A 19,539-nucleotide genomic window follows, 5' to 3' on the forward strand; every position below is an offset into this window, starting at 1 on the left:
ATATTCTCTCTGAAAGAATTCCACAACCAGCAACTGCTGGAACTTGGATCTTTTATCCTCCGGTTTTATTCTCAAAACAATTCTGTACAAGACACGCTGCTTATCGCGTTTATAAAGTTCTAAATAAATTTTCCGTCACGCTATTACCTTACTCGTGAAAATATACGATGAAAATTGATAGCAATAATAGCTGATAATGAAGGGTGAGAAATATCTGACGTCACAATTACTGTTTAACAAAATATTATATGTAAAAAAAATTTGCAGCATATCATGGACCAAACACTTCTTAATGTCTTTTATACGACCTATGTAATATCAAAGCTAAAATTTTTCAAACTATGATAACATATAATAAGCATTACCAAGTCTGAAATTTGCATACTTTGGAGAACATTAAAGAATAACCGCAACTAATGCCTGATTACTAATAATGATCGAAATAAGAAGATAAGGAATATTTAATTGCCGGACATTAAACTGAACTGTCCGGCATCATAAGGTCATTAGGGATCACCGCTTATCTCTATCATTTTGTCGTAAACACATCCGCGTATATATCCATGGGTATAGTCATCCGTGCGTGATGGAAGTAACAAAGAAGATCCGGCGGGGAGATACGCGCAACAGCGCGTAACCACTGATAGGTATCCTCACGAACAGAAGAGATCTGCTCTCCGGCTGTGCGCTAAACGATGAAAGTCGCGCACTCTCCCTCCGCCTGGAATTTTCGCCTTCGTTTTACGAAGCGCTGTTCGACCGATGACATAAACCCTCAGGAATCTTCGATTACCAGGTCCAAGAGGGAGAGCAAGCACGATGGAAGGACGCAATGGCATCTCAACGAGAGGAGAGCGCGTCTTCGATCGTTTTATTCAAAGGCCAGCAGTGAAAGAGTTGCGCGGGTGGGGAAACAGCGCTGCTCGTAAGCTAGTATTAAAAGGCCATTAAACGGCTCGACATGACGTACGACTTTGTGAACCAGCGAATGAAAGTTCTCCTAGGTCTGCCTCTCGCCCGTTCTGCCTTGCACCTGGATAAGAAGGTATCGAGTAGACTAGATACGCGTCTGTAATTTCGTCTTCTCCCACGCTAGCTCTCTCTGTCGTGTCCTCATATTGTCCCTCTGATTAGAGATGCTGTTGGCGCGAAATTTATGATCGTCATGTATGAGGACCGGAGAGACTGTCGCTTAATTCGCATTAGCTTCCTCGCCTCCATCCATTTCATCAGTGAGCGAGAGACTCACTGATTAGGGAAACAGGAACTGTGAGATTTACGATCAGCGCGTGTTCGTTGAATTTGAAATGAAATTTGCGGAAATACATGCCAGATATCCCAAGATCTGCGTTTCCGAGATTTCCACTCGTATATCAAACTCATTGTCAGATAAAATGCGCAAGCATGTGTCTCTCAATTTAAAATAATCGATTGCAGAGATATCGAAAAATTTTCTTTGGTATTTACATATTTTTAACTTTATTTATCTATTTTAAAACATTTCTTTTAAACTCGTTCATCGACAATTTAAATGCAAAGTAAAAATTGTATGCAATTTTTTTATCACGTAATAAAAAATATATGTAGCAGAATTGATCTTCTTCCCTCGTAAAATCACGAAAAATTAAAAAAGCTTTTTGCAGGGAAAATGTAATTTATAGAACTTGAGTTGAATTTCTCGGGAAAAATTTTTTTATCAAGTTGCAGTATGTTCTTATACATTTTAAGGAACTAAACAGTGTGTTCTTTTTTAAAATGTAGAATAAAGAAGATAAAAAAATCTTAAAAAATCACCGACTGCGCGTTAAAGTTCAATGCTAAAACTTCATGATGATTTTTCAATGAGTCTTAGTGGTTTGAAAATTTGTAGAGAACATTTGTCTTTTAAAATTGCTAATATTTCTATTACTTGCAAATATATAGTATATGCAATATTATTCTTGATGGTACAAATTATCAATAATAGAACTTAAATTTAAATTTACATATATTATTATATTATTATTAAATTTAAATTTACATATATTGATATCTCCTTTTATTCCATCCACACACGCGCGAGAGTGTGTATGAAATTTGGATAATAAAAGGAGATATCAATAATCATTGAATTCATCATCTGAAGACATCAAAGAAAACAGAAATTATTGTCTGATTTATATTTGCTTAATGTATGTATAAATAAGCAAATTGATGGATATAATTAAAATCTGACACTACGTATTTTCAGAATTAAACATTACAGAATTATTTTATCTGATCATAGATGAACATTACTGCTTGTATTGCTAAAAACAAACTTAAAAAGAATCTTGTTAACAAAGAGAATTGACAATTTTGAATATAAAAGATATATAATTTTCAAAAATATAAATTTCTGTAAACAAGAATCTTATTATGATATTATTATGTGTGAATTCAGAAATAGTAAAATTATTAAATTTGCTTTATGTAGAACGTCTCAAATTTTTTAGTTTATAAGTTTCTTCTTTTTACATTTATATTTATGCATATCTTTAATTTCAATGTTAAAAATTTTTATTAATAAAAATTAATTTATTAATAAAAATAACTTTTCTTAATAAAAAATTATCAACACCAACAGTTTCTAAGTATTTTTGGTAATGTTTGAAAGTTTAATAAATTTTATAAAATTTACATATCTGTAGTATAAAAATTAATTAAGAAAACTTTAATCTTCTCTTTACAAAACAAACTTTAACAAAATATAACTTGATGCAACAATTGATAACAACAAATATATTTAAAAATTTGAATATCACAATATTAAAAAATGTAAAATGTAGAATGAAATTTTCGTTAAAAAATATGCAATTTTAAATTATTCAATTTAATAAATCACAAGCATTATTAAGCGAAAACTAAAATATTTTTTGTTCATGATATCTCTCGTCAATTGTTTTAAATAATCTCGAGAAATATTCAAAATACGACACATATACTTGCTCCTTCAGTTATAGTTTACCATTAAATGTCATGGTATTTGACTATCCCAACATATTAAGGATCTAACGCCAAAATGCTCAACGAAAAGCTCGCATCCGCCGAGTCGTTAATCGTCGTTATCGTGACGACAAAATTAGTGGGCGCGCCTAGCACGGCCGAGGAAAATTAGAGAAGATTAACGCGCGTTTTCCATTACCTGTGTGTTCCGCAGTACATCTGCGGTAGAATATGCGATACGAGGTGCAAATATCCACCTTGCGTGCGCGCATCTGTGAAATCTTAATGTTTGCGGCTCTACATTTAATGCGTTGTGTCTCATCTAGTTAATACTAATAGTCCTGAATGTGTCAGATACATTCCGATTATCTCTAAACGCGCATTTATTTTAGCTCGTTCAATTTTTTTTTATTCCGACCACGTGTATTCAGATGCATCGCAGTATCCATGGTCGGCGATTTTCCGGAATTCCGCTTGATTTATGTCATTTAATTACGAGAATTAATATTCGGCAATTTTCCCCGCAATACGATTTAAGCAAAATACTCGTTTTAGGTGATATATGCTTTAATTTGGACACGTAAAAAAGCACACGTGCAATAAAATTAATTTAATAATTCTTAATAAATGATTCTCTGGGAAATGTGTCCTTAATTGATCGATAATGAAATCTACAACACTTATAAGATAATAAAGACTTATATTTTCTTTGTGCAACAATGTTGTACATAATAACGTTTCTTCCCCATTTATAACTTACACAAAATTTAATAGCAATTTAACTTCATAATTACAATTAGATTCTATTACAGCAAAGTACCGTTTATTAAATGACGATAAAGTAAGACATTAACATGAAAATGGCTTATATAATAAGGTGAACAAATTTTCAACAGCGCCAGTACTAAAAGATGATTAACTGATCCATCCAAATAGAAACGCATTAAAAATTTGAAATGTTTTAAAATTCGTTTTTAAAAATAGATGAAAAAATATTTAAATATACACCCGATATTTTTTCATATTTTCTATAATTTTCCATATTTTCTATTTCTTTTTCAATGTAACATTTATTCATATGAAAAATTGAACTAAAACACAACCAAGGGAAATTCCGGGAAAAATTCACATGACTCGAAAGATAATTTCGCACGCTCCCAGCGGTGTCGAATAGCTCGCGGCATCGTGTGAGATCGCGAACGCGATGGATAACGCAATTACTCATGCAAGCGATCTGACGATGATGCGTGCGTTTTGTTCGTATATCCGATTAAGAAGTCACTGCGAGTCCTGACCGCGGGCAACACATTCCGCGTTCTAACAAGTCGGGAGGCAGAAAAAGAGGCACGGGTGAAAAGGAAGAAAAACTTCCGAGGGGAGTTAACTCTCCGTCTTGGAGAGTGAGCTGCAGGGAAGTCGGCGTCGAGAAGTCGAGGTCGCTCATTCGTCAGGTCGAAACGAAACTCGCGAATTAACTTTTGCGTGCAATTTCTCGCAGTGCAAATCGCGGAGAGGAGGCTTCCGACTTGGTCCCCGAGTTGATAATTATGACGCTAATAATTAGTGTCCTTTTAGGAACACGATTCTCGTTTATCGCGATACGCGGCACGTTCGCAACTTTACGATCTGCGAAACCTTGCGAAACGCATCGCTTAACGAACGATAGCAACAAAGAGAGGTCGCTCAATGAGTAGCAAACGTGTATCTTTATGCGAGGACATTCGCGTTCTCTGTATATCCGAGCACCGCCCTATCTGCGCACGCAATTTAGATTCGAAAGCGGCGGAACACTCCGGGCAGATTGCAACATCGGGAATGCCGTCGGCTGATATTTATAGCCCTCTGCGTGCATCCCTGGGAGAAACGTCATTTATTCCATTGCCGCTAACAATAGATGGCCGTCTCTTATTTCTTCGGTGATAAATTTACGCCGCATCGTGGAAGTTACACATGTGTTTGACGCTATCTCGGGAGGAGTAAATTTTCGGAGCAAATTTCGGACATTTTTCCGTACGCTTGCTTTCTTATCGCGCGATCGCGCAAATTACCGAATACTTATAAATCTTGCTTATCATGGTACGTATTATGAGAGAGGGACGGAATCTCTTTTTAATTCGCGCGAGAGAAATCGTAACACTTGCGTGAGCATTATGTATGGGCAGTGTAACGCAAACGCCGGTAATCGCTCAAGTGGAGAATGTAAATCTGAACCGCCAGCGAACCAGACGTGTCTCGAAGGGACAGCGCGTAGTATTTGTAAGGATGAAGGAAGATTAAGTGCTACGTAGGACGAACAATGTGACGCACGTCGCGAAGCCGCGAGTCCGTCCGGCTTCGTTGTCACTAACGCGTCTCTGTTTGCGGTTGAATAAATCGATCGCGAGAGAGACAACATTGGAAATAATCTCCTTAGGTAACACATGGAAATATCTGTTCGTGTATTGCCATTGCTGCATGCAAATACTTGGACGAGTTGAATTCTCAAAAAGAAATGTAGAGGATTTTAATTAATTGAATGATTGAATAATAAAATTTTAGAAATAATTATAAATAATTTACTAAATAATGCTATTATTTTGATATTCATATTCCATAAATATAACATCGTTGTGTTAAACTAAAAATAAATATTATTGCACCGTAACTGTGATTTAAATTGAAGAGGCATCTTATATACATGAGAACTCCAACAAGCTCATCTACATTAGAAATTATACCTCGCAAGCGCTATCTGAGTTTTGATAAATGACGGTGACTTGCATGCTGTGAGTTACAAATATTCGTCATTATCTTAATACTTGATTAAACGAATGGCGAGAAAGCAACATTTAGTTTTCGACTTAAGCCAGTGATATCGCGAGAGAAATTCAACGGAGGGACGGATATTTGTCGCGATGCAACTTGGAGGGCAAACGCTTCAACGTCGGTTCTTCTAACGGTACTTCTCTCCCACGTTCGATTAGTACAAGTAATTTAATATGAAAACTCTGGTCAAAGAAGCATCTAGCATTCATCCATGTTCGAGCGAATGATAAATTACGCAAGTTGAAACTTTCGCGACCTCCTTATCTGACACTCCCACTCGTGAGAATCAAATTCAAATGTATGACATAATTAAGCGTTAATTAAATACTAATTTATTGTTTTAATCCCGAATTTATTGGTCGCAAAATAAATTCGAAATAATTATAAACGCTCGTATTTATGCATGTATTAATCGCATTATTTGCGATATCTTTCACAGTTAATTCGAGAAATAATATGATATTAAGTTGATATTGTAAACTTTTTATTTTTAATTATTTTATTATTGTATAATTAATATTCTATTTATATTTATTATAAATTTATTATCTTTTATTATTATTATATAATTATAAAATATTGCATGTATATAAATTTCATCTTTTTAAAATCTATTTGCAGTACTCGTGAGCAATTAAATAGCAATTCAGATATATTTGTTCTTTTTTGTTTACGATTTGTTATAAATGTTTTTCAAAAATGAAGATGTCAGCGTAATATTTAATCAACGTCTTCATCTTTAATATTAATTTTCTGTTAATAATAATTGATAAGAATAATATATTCGAAAAATTAGCATTTAAATATGTCATATCTCTAGACTTCAAAAAATAAGAAAAATGTAAATTTTTTGTTTGTCGAGGAAAGAACCGATAAAACGCGCGTGATAACAATTTGCGAAAACTTGAAGCATTCCAATGCAATCATCGTCCGCTACTCATCGCATTTCTTCACGCGCACGAGATTCTGTGAAATTATTACGAGATTCGCCGCCGGCAGACTGGGAACCTAGGGTCCATTAATATCCGAGCGGAAATCTATAAACCGCGGGAAAAGTTTGGTAGTAAAATTAATAACGACATTAAATCATTCCAGGCGTTGAAACATAAAATCTATTTCTTGAATCTTACCATCGTCGTGATGACGGAACTAATGGAATGAATATACCTCGTCTCCCTTAAATTATATTGAAAACTGAGGATACTTAGTCTCAAGAAACAGAAGAATTTAACATCTAAATTTCAATGAATTTATTTAAATTTTTTAAATTTATTCTTTTCTATTTAACAGAGAATTAAATAATTTTTTTCTAGTCTCAGCAATGATGAATCGATCCTTATAATTACATTAAATTAAACTAAACTGAAATAATTTTTTTTATAATTCTTCTATTTATACTTATCATGTTATCAATTAACTCAATTAACGTATAGTCGTGCAATAAATTGCTTAATGATTTTTATGGAATAATTCCATATATATATGTTTATCAATGATTGGTTAACTGAATTTTTTTAAATATTTGATTTTTAAATATTTGATTTTAAATATTTGACCAGAATAATATCTACAATCTTAATTTTGAAAATACAAGATTTTTATAAAGTTTTACGTTCAGTTAAATATATTTAAAAACATAACAAATTTCGAATTAAAAAAAGATATTTTTCCGAAATAAGAATAATTAAGGAGGAAGCAAAAATATATCATGATTATTATAATAGAGTATTTTAAAAATGCTTCAGACCTTCGTTTATGAAAGCCGATTAGTTCGTCTTACCATAATTTATAGAAGAAGTTATGAGAAGTTATGTTACTGGCTAAGGTTGTATATTCAAAGACTGGCAAGACTTTCGCATATTTTACTGCGATGAGCGGAAAATGATACAAGTAAAATACGGCGAAACGGCCGTAACTTCTCGCGGGAATACGCAAATCTTCGTTAACGACTTCATCACGGACCGTGTTGTGGAATAGCGTGCGATCTGAACGATCCCACGTATTCAGTGGAAGCATCCGTCTATGTTTAATCGAATGCATATTTTCGCATTGTCTTGAAGAGAAAAGAAAAATCAGGCAACTCTAAAGGCACCGACGTAAACATGTTAACGAATCGTAGATCTGAACGAAGAAACGCCGTGTAATGTTAATGAACACAATTGTAAGTGTGGAAACGCTCGTCAACAGCTTTATCTAACTCTGATATTGGTGAGATTATATATTACGAGGGCTCACAGAGAGAGGCAAGGCGTTGCGCGAAGTCATTCTCATGCCTTAAGAGTCTTGACTTGCGCTGTCAGTGCAGTTTCTCCTCGCATTCTTTTTCATGTGCTTTCTTACGAGAATTTTACGTGCCTAGTTTATGATCCTCTGATATCAGAACCGGTATTAATTAATGTATATTCAAAACATTGATAAGAATGTAAGCGATGCGAGAATATTTCTTCGTGGACACTGATCGCTGACATTTCGAGAGCTCGAACCGCGATTTGGTTTCGCATCTACCAAGAATCGAAATCCGAGGAAACGCATCGTATAAGTAAAGGTGGGAGGAGGAAGAGGCCGAGATGCAGGATGATGCATCCTGCAGCATCTGCAGCATCGGCGGCTTCGGCGGCGGCGGCGATGCCATTCAGGGGTCGAAGGTTAACTCGCCTAACGTCCGAGCACAGGCGGAATATAGATGCACGGTACCGTTCGCCGCTTCATTTCCTTGAGTTATGGTCAATTACGGATGCCTTATCTCGCCGGCGTGGGTCCACGACTACCACCTACAAGAGAGGAAGAGAGGGCGAACGAATGAGCGAGGAGATGCCTTCTCCGCTCTCTCGTAACCGTCACAGTCGGGGATAATCTAGCAACGTGTATCTATCCAGGAAAACATCCCACTGCGCCGCTCTCGCTAAATCGTCTTCTTTTCCACGTTCTCACGGAGACCAAGTATAATCGACGAACCCATACGTGTATCAAGTACCCGAGTTTAATGATAGGTCGTCCAATCAGTAACTCGCTTCGCGAAAATAGCGCGCGCGATCGATCGCGAATCGCCTGCCGTTTATCTTGAATTAAGCGATGTCCACGATGTTGGCAAATCTTTGTGCGATAGAAGCAATTATAATGTCGATTTCAGGGTGTTGCACTCTCTCTCTAAATATTCGCGAAACGCAAATATTTATATGTGACAAATTTTATATACTACATTTTTTATATACACATGGGATCTTTAAAAAATTATTGTCTATTACTCTAATGAATTTCCTTTCCTATGAGTATCTTTTAAATCTTTTCAATTATACTTTGGTGCGTAATCAAAGTTAATATCTCTAATTAATATTTTTTCTCACGCCTTGAAAATCAACGCTACAAAAAATAAGGCTTCTTAAAAATTTTGAAATTTTTTTAAATCACTATACACAAGGTTGCTTATAAAATTACGAAAAACTGATGTACACTTATACTATTAACCCAATCAATAATTGTTATGTAATATAAGATATTAATATAAGATACTTCTATAGAATAATAAATAAAATGAAAATAAATATTTAAAAAAGACCTAAAAAATAAAATAATTATTACGAAAAAAAAGAAAGAATACAACATACATATATTAATTATTATTTCAGTTTGAAAATTTTGTCTAGATTTAAATGTGCATCACGAGTAATTTTATTCCGTGTTTATCGTTGAAAATTTATGCATTTACACGTCTATAAAAATAAACTTCAATCTTAAGAGATATAGTAGTGTTACTGGAACACCCTATATATAAAATCTTTTACGCACAATTTCTCCCCCCTCACCCCAATCTCCACGTGTCCTATACTTGCTTGCACCGCGTAATTAAATTTTACTTCTCGCCGCGCGCCTACATCTCTCAGAAACCAGCTCTTGAAATTAATCTCGCTCATATAAATTGGTTGATGCGCCGCGCAGATGACCGAGTAGCCGTGTTTATGTCCTACTGCAGTTCTCCGACCGACATGCACGTATTTTAAGGACGATTCGACGATAGTGAAAGTAAGCAGGAAAAAGAAGGTTCACGGCGAAAGTTAATTCCGTCTTCCCAATTGCAGCACAGTAGTTGCCGAGGAAATAAAACATTTTCAACTCTCGCGTTGTAATCCAAGATAAGCAAAATTATCATTCCTTGCGCTTCATAAATAAGGAAGAAATTCTCGGATTTTAATCGGATACAGGATTAAACGGATTCAACAGATTTTATCAATGATTAGTTGGCCAAGGGAATTAATTAAAAGATTTATGTGCCTAAAATATATACAGCTTGAGCAACAGAATATCAGATACTTACAGATTATATATATAATACAGATTATATCTATAATAAAATATTTTGAAAGACACATTAATTATTCCATGTTATATAAATACTTTATGACGACAATTTTACGATGCCAATCAACATTTTTGTCCACCTCGTTTTACGAATAAGAAATCTACTGCAATCAAATTCCAACTCAGTAATAAGGAGTATGGTCGTAAATGTTGAAATGCTTAGAAAAAGAACAATTAAAAAAAAACAGCAATACAAGAATAATAATCAATTTCGCTGCGTTTCTCGAAATGTCCAATATATCAAATGTTATTTTGAGATAGGGAGATGAAAGAAAACAATTGATCATGTTCGACGAGGACAATTTGCGAAGCTTTTTCCAGAACACTTTGCAGCACCGTCGTTCGAAGGAGAGACGTCATTTGGCGCCGTTCGAAATTAATGTACACGAGCAGCACGGTATAATTTCGCTATGGGAGGTACAAGAAGAAAGATCATAAAGTTTCCGCGAGAAACCGGCTTAAAAAGAAATGGCTCCGAATGAAATCGGTGGATGATTAATGTCACGTTCTTGTGGCCAAATCACGACGTAACACATCGTTTCGAAACTTTTTAGATAGTGCGCGTAAATATATATATATATATATATATATATGCTTTCGATTATAAATTGAAAGGTCCGCGCGACAGATATCCTTAAGTAGATCGCGCCGCAGGCGAATCGAGTTGGGCGATTTATCGGCGTCACCGATCGAGAGGTAAAAACCGGTTTTTGCACAAAATACGAATACGGGGCACGAATGAATAGATCTTCTGCATTTTTGCATCGAGATACGCGCGTGCAATGGCATCTTCGGTGATTGTTTAAAATGCTCGACGAATTTATTGACGAGCGATTAACATGTGATTACATCGTTCTTGTCACATAAGCAGCGATACTACAAGGAGCACGCAGTATTATGACTTAGAGAGAGTTTATATATTACATATTAATATGTGATTAGTAATAACTATTATTCAAATCAATCTTATTTTTTCGATAAACTCTAAAAATATTTCTAAAAGGCTATTCCTTTTATACATTTAAATAAAAATCGTATTTATTGTATATTTGTTAAATTTGTAATTTGCTAAATATATGAAAATTATAATAATAATTAATTCAATTTACCCATATAAATATAATATTATAAATTAATAAATATAAATTGTAAATATAGTTATAAATAAATTATAAATATAATATTTCTTAATATTAAAAACTTGAAGTATATAAATGCATACATATAAATGCAATCGCTTCTTATTGCGAGTGATACTTGAGACAAAATACGATAATGTCTCTAGATTTTCAAACAAATAAATTTATTGCAATTAAGAAACATACATATAAACACACAGATAAAAGGAAAGCTTAAGTTGGAGCAGCTAGCGTTGAGTGTGCTTCTATGTTATACTAGTAATCCTTCTTCGTTTAATCTTAAAGTAGAAGATATTGCACGTAGAACACTGAAAAATCCCAACATTAAATTGAAAAAGACTTACAATATATCTTTTTTACAGCACTGCACTGCTTTATGAAAGATTCTGAGATAGATAAAAAGACTCGGTACACACGAGCACACAATAAGATTGCGAAAGCTTCTTATAAGTAGAAATAAACGTTACGTGTACACTACTTATATGTTGTTCAATTTCTATATAAAAGATCTTATCAAAAATAAAGAAATGTACGTAACAAAATGTAATGAAACAATAAATCCTATAGATATCCTCAATTTATAACTTTGAAAAATTTATCTCTCTAAATAATAACAGGAGATATATTATATATTATATATTATATCTTCTATATACAGGGTGTCAGGGCAATCTCTTCCCAAAAAAAAGCTCTTACCTCGAAAGCTTTTCAAAACACTATAATAAGTATTTTTTCATCGAGTACTTTTCGAGTTATGAGGCTTGAAATAATTTCTTAATTTTTACATAAACCTTAAAATATCTAGTAAAATATTCATTTTTCGATTATCTTATCTTAATACTTTTATGTACAAAATAATGAGAGTAAATATGTAATTGCAAATTACATATTTTTTTTCGAAACAATTATGTATTTTTTTTACACCAATTGATTCCTCTCATTATTTTGTACATAAAAGTATTAAGGTAAGATAATCGAAAAATGAATATTTTACTAGATATTTTATGGTTTATGTAAAATTAAGAGATTATTTCAAGCCTCATAACTCGAGAAGTACTCGATGAAAAAATACTTTATTATAGTGTTTTGAAAAGCTTTCGAGGTAAGCTACAAGAGCTTTTTTTGGGAAGAGATTGCCCTGATACCCTGTATATTTCAAAGTTGTAACTGTCTCTAAAAATATGAAACTTGTACAAGCTATTTGTAATATTTTATGAGACACGAGAGTGTAGCAGTAGTTTCAACACATGTTCGATTTATTGCAACAAACAAGAATGAAGTACTATAAATAAAGATACATTATTCCCGATGATGCGAGGAAATTCTAATGGAAAAGTCGACATTGCGTGTCGACGCACCAACGTAGACTAAAATACAACTGGAGTACCTGCGATCAGTTCTCCTTTTAACGACTACCCTCGACGGCGCCATCATTACCGTCGTTGGTACGTGGATCGATGTGCCAATTAACTCTTTAGCAAGCGTTCCACGGCTCTCGCGGTGCTGTAGCTCGCGCATGCATGATTAACGGTATAGGATAGAGTACATATTGGATGACCAAATTAGGACTCTTGCATACGTAGGCGGCATCGAAGAAACAAATGGATTCGAGTTCTCTCCTTCCCTCGCAATTTTACGACACATCGAGATCAGAGACGCGCGACACGAGATCGAGGATCCCTTTCTTCCCGATCACGGGCTTCGGCCTTCGCCACAACTAGATGGACTACCAATCTGCGCGTGTCAAGTGCATTCCGCATTAATTGCGAAACGCAACTGCGCGGTCGTGATACTGGAAGGTGAATTTACATAGCGGCTTTATAGCGGGGCGGATCGCGCGTCAGCCTGCGGGGATTGCTGAGCTCTCTAGAAATCTCTAAGAGCTGACGATCCGGCGGTACTCTTGGCTCTTTGCTTTCCCGTGGGAAACCTCGTCTCGTGCCAATGTTCGCAAGGTCGAAAACTCGTGTTAACAGCCTCTCGAGTGTATTACACAGTGTTATTATTTGAAGAAATTCTGGTTAATCCTTTTTTGCGCTTAGTGGGTTACTTGAGTTCAAGGATATAAGTTTATTTTAACTTTTATACGCATATTTTCATAAATCGTAATATGTATTAAAGAATAGAAATATGATATGTCAAATTAAATTAATATTAATATTTTCATAGGTCTATGTGTGCCTAATTTTTTTTAAAGAAAAACGATAACAAATTATTTATTCGCGTATTAAATAATAGCATTTTCGATGGAGAAATTGAATCATTTCGAAGGAGATTATAAATTCAATTTTTCTAAACTTACATTACGGTAAATGTATTTGTGTGCGTATTACAACTCTTGAAGTAAGATTATCGTGTCATTAATCATTCTTAAAGTGATTTGAACCTCGTCTTAATAGAAAATGCTATAATTTAGATGAAAAAAGATCACAAGAAACCGTAATTTTACACTGACGTACGTCTTAAAATGTAGAAATATTTTATAATATATTTTATAATATAATATAATATAATATTTTATAATATTTTATAAATAGCATATATCAATATATGTATCTATAAAAGATATTTTAATTGCAAAGACAATTTTATATATCTTAAAATTCGATGTAGAAAATAAATTCATCAAAAGAAAATAATTGCGTGTATATGAAAAAATTAACATGATTATTAACTTGTAATTATTAATTATTCATGTAAATTTTTAAATTAGAAATATGAATGTGCAAATATAATTATCAATGCACATATATCATGCGAAATTATTTTGCTATAAATTCTTCTACATGGGCAATTTATTATTAATCGCAAATTAACAGCTAATAGATCATTTATTCTTTCATGTATCATTCATTCTGATCAATACATTCTGCGTTTTATAAAAATTACCGATACCGATTCTGATGATGTTTTGCTTTTTCATGATTCATATTATAAAATTTAATAATTTATATTATGAAATTTAATAATATTATAAATTATATAATTTATATTATATTATAAAATTACAGATCATATTTACTACGCATAAATACGTCTTTAACTGAATTATGAAGCATTCCATCGCGTCGGCAAACCACTAAAACGAAATCAAATAAAGAAATCAAGACGATAGCTTAGGCGGGAATGATCACGCCTCCATCGAACCATTAGTTATGATTTCGGTATTGTGGCCTGTCTTGTTGTGACGCCTTTATTCAAAGGCGAACATGCCGATCGACTTAAGGCAATCTCACATTAAATGCATCCTATTCAGCAGATCCGTCTAGAGGGAAGATACGTTCAAACATATCTGACAACTTACATAATAAATAATATTTGTACAAATTAAATAATATTTGTATTTTATTGTATAATCTAAATAATACTGATGTTCACACATTTAATAAAAATTTTTGTCTTCAATGAGTTTTCGTAAAATTATATATCTGCAAACAAATGTAAAAAATTACTATTACGAGTAAATATAACAAAATATAAAAATTGACCAATACATTTATCGATGTATATTTTTCGCTGCTCGAGTTTATATATTATTATTATTAAGTATATCGCAGATAAATTTATGGCAAATACAGTATTTCCAACAAAAAGCAAAGAATAACAAGAATATCTGCTTAACTCGAGCGGAAGTTATGAAACTGAAACTATCATAGTGCAAATAATCCTACCATGAACGAACCCAGTGTAAACAAAACTGCGCTGAACTAAACTGGAATGGTTGTACAAACGTTTTCCACAATCTACGAGGCTTTATTGCCCTTTAATTCCGTCATGTTTGCCGACATCCGGCCGGAAACGAACAAATAATGAATCTCTCGTTCATGTAAATCTCTCGCACGCTTCGTCGAAAGTATATTTAGTGTGGAGCCGCCTTTACACTTAAACTTTGCCCTTTCGGCGCGTCGAATCATGCAGAGAGTTAATTCCAAGGTACAAAATTACGACGGCTTTATTGCATTGGAATGGGAACAGGATCGAGAAAAAAAAAAGGTACCAAGGTAATCCGGGTTCGATTTCTCATTATTTACGTATTAGTTATCGAACGATTAATCGCACCGTGTTAAGGGAAGCCGCGGTTATATTTTTCGTTATTCATTTTTTCAATTAACGAACCGCGGATAATCGCGAAATAAAATGCCAACGGGTTTATGTCCACGCCGCATCGCCGGTCTCACTTCCACCAACTTTTGCCGCTCTACTCGCAAATTTCCGCGAATAGCATACCCCTTAGTAATAATATACAATTAAACGAAATTAGATGCTGCGTTACAATAACTTTGCCTTTTCATTAAAGGGCGCCGCTGGAAAAGAATAACAAAGGTAGCGAGATAGCTACATTGAAAGTGATTTCTACTCTCTAACAACAGCTGCATCGGGGAGCCCTTAAGCGTTTACCTCGAAATCCACAATTTCTACAGTCTCGATCCGCTGGTCTATCAACCTCGGGGGCAGAAATTTCGATCGAAAGGCTTCTTTCAGCGTGATTATTACGCGATGAGAATTAATATCTTCTTTTTCACTGCAATAAATTCGCGATTAAGCTCTCGAGGCAAGGCCAAAAATACCAAAGGACCTCCCAGCAGAATGTAAATCGGTGATTAATGTCGTCTGCTTGAGCGGTCTCGACTGTTCGAATGTTGCAAGTCGTTCTTCCTTTGAACGCGTTGGCTCAAAAAACGACCAGGATGAATTAATCAGGGATCGAAAATGCAAATGCAATCGCTCGCATACAGATATGCGGCGCGAACGGAATTTTGATTTCGCGAATGCGAGTGTCATCCAGCAAGGATTACATTTCTCACGTCGAGCTAGTCCCGTTTCGCCGCGTCCGTCACGATTACGCTCGACGATCAGACCTCTTCTTCCCTGGTTCTTCTCCCCGTCCCATCTTCTCTGAAGCACCACCGTCATCGTCGTCGTCCTCTTCTCCCTCTCCTCCTTTTTCTCCTTGAGAAGGTAACCTCGAAGGTAGGAGGATTAAAGTGTCCTTGCCCCTCCACAGTCGGCCTCCCGTGAAAGAATCTCCACTTCGAGGACGGCCGAGAGAAGAAGAGCGGCAAGAAGGTCGGAGCGTGTCGCCGAGCGATTCGGTGCGATAACGTCGTTCCGGTTCTCGAAACCGACGTGTGTGAAAGAACATGTTTGTCGGCCGGCAATAAAATATTAGTGGGCGCCCCCCGACGCTTCGATGGATTCGCGCGCGCGAACCTTCCTAGAAAATTGGATGCGAGGTTTTGCGTCTCGCGAGCGCGAAGTGTCGTGGAACCGCTCGTGCCGCGATGTTGGTGTAAAAGTCCAAGTCGTGTTTCATCGATTTTTGCTCTTTTGTGTTGATTTTTAATCCGCAAGATTTTTGCAGATTAAAAATTAACTCGAAAGCAGAAATCTTCTTCCTCTCGAATGATTGCAATAAATCGTACACGTGTCTGTATTTCATATAGACATAAGAATAACAATATTTGTACGGATATTAATTGCAAAATATTATAATAATAAAAGATTAATAACAAGCTTAATAACATTGAAATAAATCATATTAAAATTAAAATACTTGTATATATACTATATATTATGTTTTGTGAACTTCCATCCCTTAGCATAAATTGGTGAGCATATCTACATTGCCATAATCTCTGTCCGTAACAGCTCAACTTTCTTACGCGTCGCGTGATTTATATCAGCAGGAAGCTGAAGTAATTAAGTAATTAACATGAAACGGGTATCTCTTGCCGCTTGACGATTGTTGCCGGTCATTAAATTATAGAGACGCTAAATAATGTCAGATGGCTTGTCTGACGTTACCGCTGGGTTGGTAGCATAATAATAATTATACCGCGTCAAATGTGTCGGCGCCCTTAATCTTCAAGGCGGTCAATGATCCGGCATAATTTAAAAAAAAGGAGTAAAGACGCGATAAAAAGAGGCGAACAGCACGTTGATCTGCATTTAATTGGACAGAAATGTTTCTTCACCTCGTAAATCGCAGACGGCCCTTCTAAGATGTAATTTTCGCCTAAATGTTCCAAACATATCAATTATTTTTATTTAAGAGTATTGGTATGCTATTTTTATTTGAGGATATCGTGTGTTGTATTGGTTCGTGACAATGTAAAGAAATAATTAATTCGACGCGTTGATATGTAATTGATTCGTAAATGGTACAGCTCATTGGTAAGTTGAATGGGAATTAATGACAAAAAAATTAGTGATAATTTAAAAGCCCAACAACGTGTATAAATTATTTATTATTATAAATAATCTGTGGGATTAGCAATTTTTGTTATAAAATATAAAATATAAATATAAAATATTCGTCAAATATACATATACTTTATCCTGATAGCGATATCATTTGCATCAAAGATGAAATAACAGCTACTTGCGTAAGTAATAACTGCTCGTTTACCGTTGAATATTATTGAAATAAATAAAACTATAAATATTGGATATTCGTGCGATGGAAGGATTTACTCGAGAACTCGAGGATTTCTTATCCACGATCTCGGACAAAACGTTAACCGTTCTTTCGTCGACGAACTGATCGTACTACAAGGAATGCAAACAACGATCCGTCGACCTAGTGACGTGAAGGCCAGACTCTAACGACTTCCGTAATGAGAAACTGACAGTGCAAATTAGACGAAATATTCGATGAATCATCTTTCAATTTATTCATCGTTGCTTCATGATCATCTCTATTATTATCACAGATGCTTGTTATCAAAAGAAGATGTTTAGATTTCGATTCATTTCGACTTAAATCCGTGATTAATGTTAACCACATTATGAATTGTGGTCGCATCACATATAATAAATTAAGTATAATAAGTTAAGAAAAAATACAAGTATGGAAAAAAGTAGCACATCTTATCAAAAATATGTAAAATTGTGTCAAATTATATTTTTGTGGCGAAAATGTTCACAAATCCATATTTTAATGTTTCAATGCACAGTGCTTTTTATCGAAAATTTTTCAAAAATATTAAAAAAAATATAAGATATTTATTCTTTCTAATATATTATATATCATATCGATAATTAAAAGTTAAATGATAATTTTTAAAATACTCAAATAAAGATTATGTATTTCACGTGCCTACTTCATTAAGATAATATCAATTTAAAAAAATTATATTTTAAACTTAACTAATAAATCTCTGTAAATTTATATTTAAGCTCATAAAAATGTCGATATTCGTATTATTTCACTTTTAATATTTTTCTCTTTCTAATTTAATATATAAACAGTTACTTTACATTGTAAGTAATATCAAATAATATCTGTATAATGTATTAAATAAGGAAAGAAAAATATATATATCAAAAACAGAATAAAATAGAAATTTATTATTTTTCAACTAAAAAAGATACAAAGTAGAATCAAATAAAGTAGATAGAATATTTTTCTTATATCTTTCACAAATGAAATATGCAATAAAAGTTGTAGTATGTCTGGCTATCACAAGCATATTAACACGCACACGAACTAATTTTTACCAAATAAGGATTCCTGAACAAGAACGTGACATGAAGAAGAAATCACATCGAGTTCTGCTATAACTTTGACAATGATTCTCTGTTGAACCGATGTGCAATGATATAATAGAAATATTGCGAACTCGACAGCCATTATCACAATTAACGATCGTCCATTTAATTGACTTCTACTGAACGATTAACGATTCTTCCGCTATCTTATTACCCAATAATCGTATAGCTGACTAAAGCAATACCTATTAATTTAAAGAATACCGCTACGCATAGCCATTTTCCGTTTTAATTGGTATTATGAGCGCGACTGATAATTCATCTCGCTTATGGTCATCTCGGATTTATGTCTGGAAAACGCGCGAAGTCTCAGTCGCCGACAATTCTAATAACATCCTATGGCAAACAGTTACCCAATAGATAGCTAATCCACAAAAAAAGACATAAGGTCTTCTAATCTCGCATGTGTTAATTGCATGTTGCGAATAACAGTACAATCCCAGTTATATAATTATCACCGTCTTCGTATTTTGTTAGGATCTTTCGGAGTGAGGCCTGTAACGGTGTTGTTTAGTTTACATAAAGTAATCATTGTTCATTCTACCTGTAAAACGATTAATTTACGCGACAAACCGGCAGCGCCGCTAATCTCATTTCTCTACATATAATGATTTATGAGAATTGTTATGTATTGGCATTACAAATCGCTTACGTCAACGGTTCTTGTATCAATTACTCGTGACATAAATCGCGTTAATATGCGTGCTAGTTAAATTACATCTGG

General features: G+C 34.2%; 1 protein-coding gene across 1 annotated transcript in view; it reads left to right on the forward strand.

The window, feature by feature from the left end:
* Nucleotides 1-4,871: 4,871 nt before the first annotated feature.
* The window catches only part of LOC145971676 (uncharacterized), a 60,335-nt gene continuing 45,667 nt past the window's right edge, over nt 4,872-19,539 (forward strand). The window contains exon 1 of the mRNA XM_083099595.1: nt 4,872-5,377. The gene's annotated coding sequence lies outside the window, so the exon portion shown is untranslated. The remainder of the gene's footprint in view (nt 5,378-19,539) is intronic.

Source organism: Camponotus vicinus, unplaced genomic scaffold (assembly GCF_025532165.1).
Source record: "Camponotus vicinus isolate PSW18456_S1 unplaced genomic scaffold, iyCamVici1.0 SCAF_5, whole genome shotgun sequence".
In the NCBI taxonomy this organism is placed as follows: domain Eukaryota; kingdom Metazoa; phylum Arthropoda; class Insecta; order Hymenoptera; family Formicidae; genus Camponotus; species Camponotus vicinus.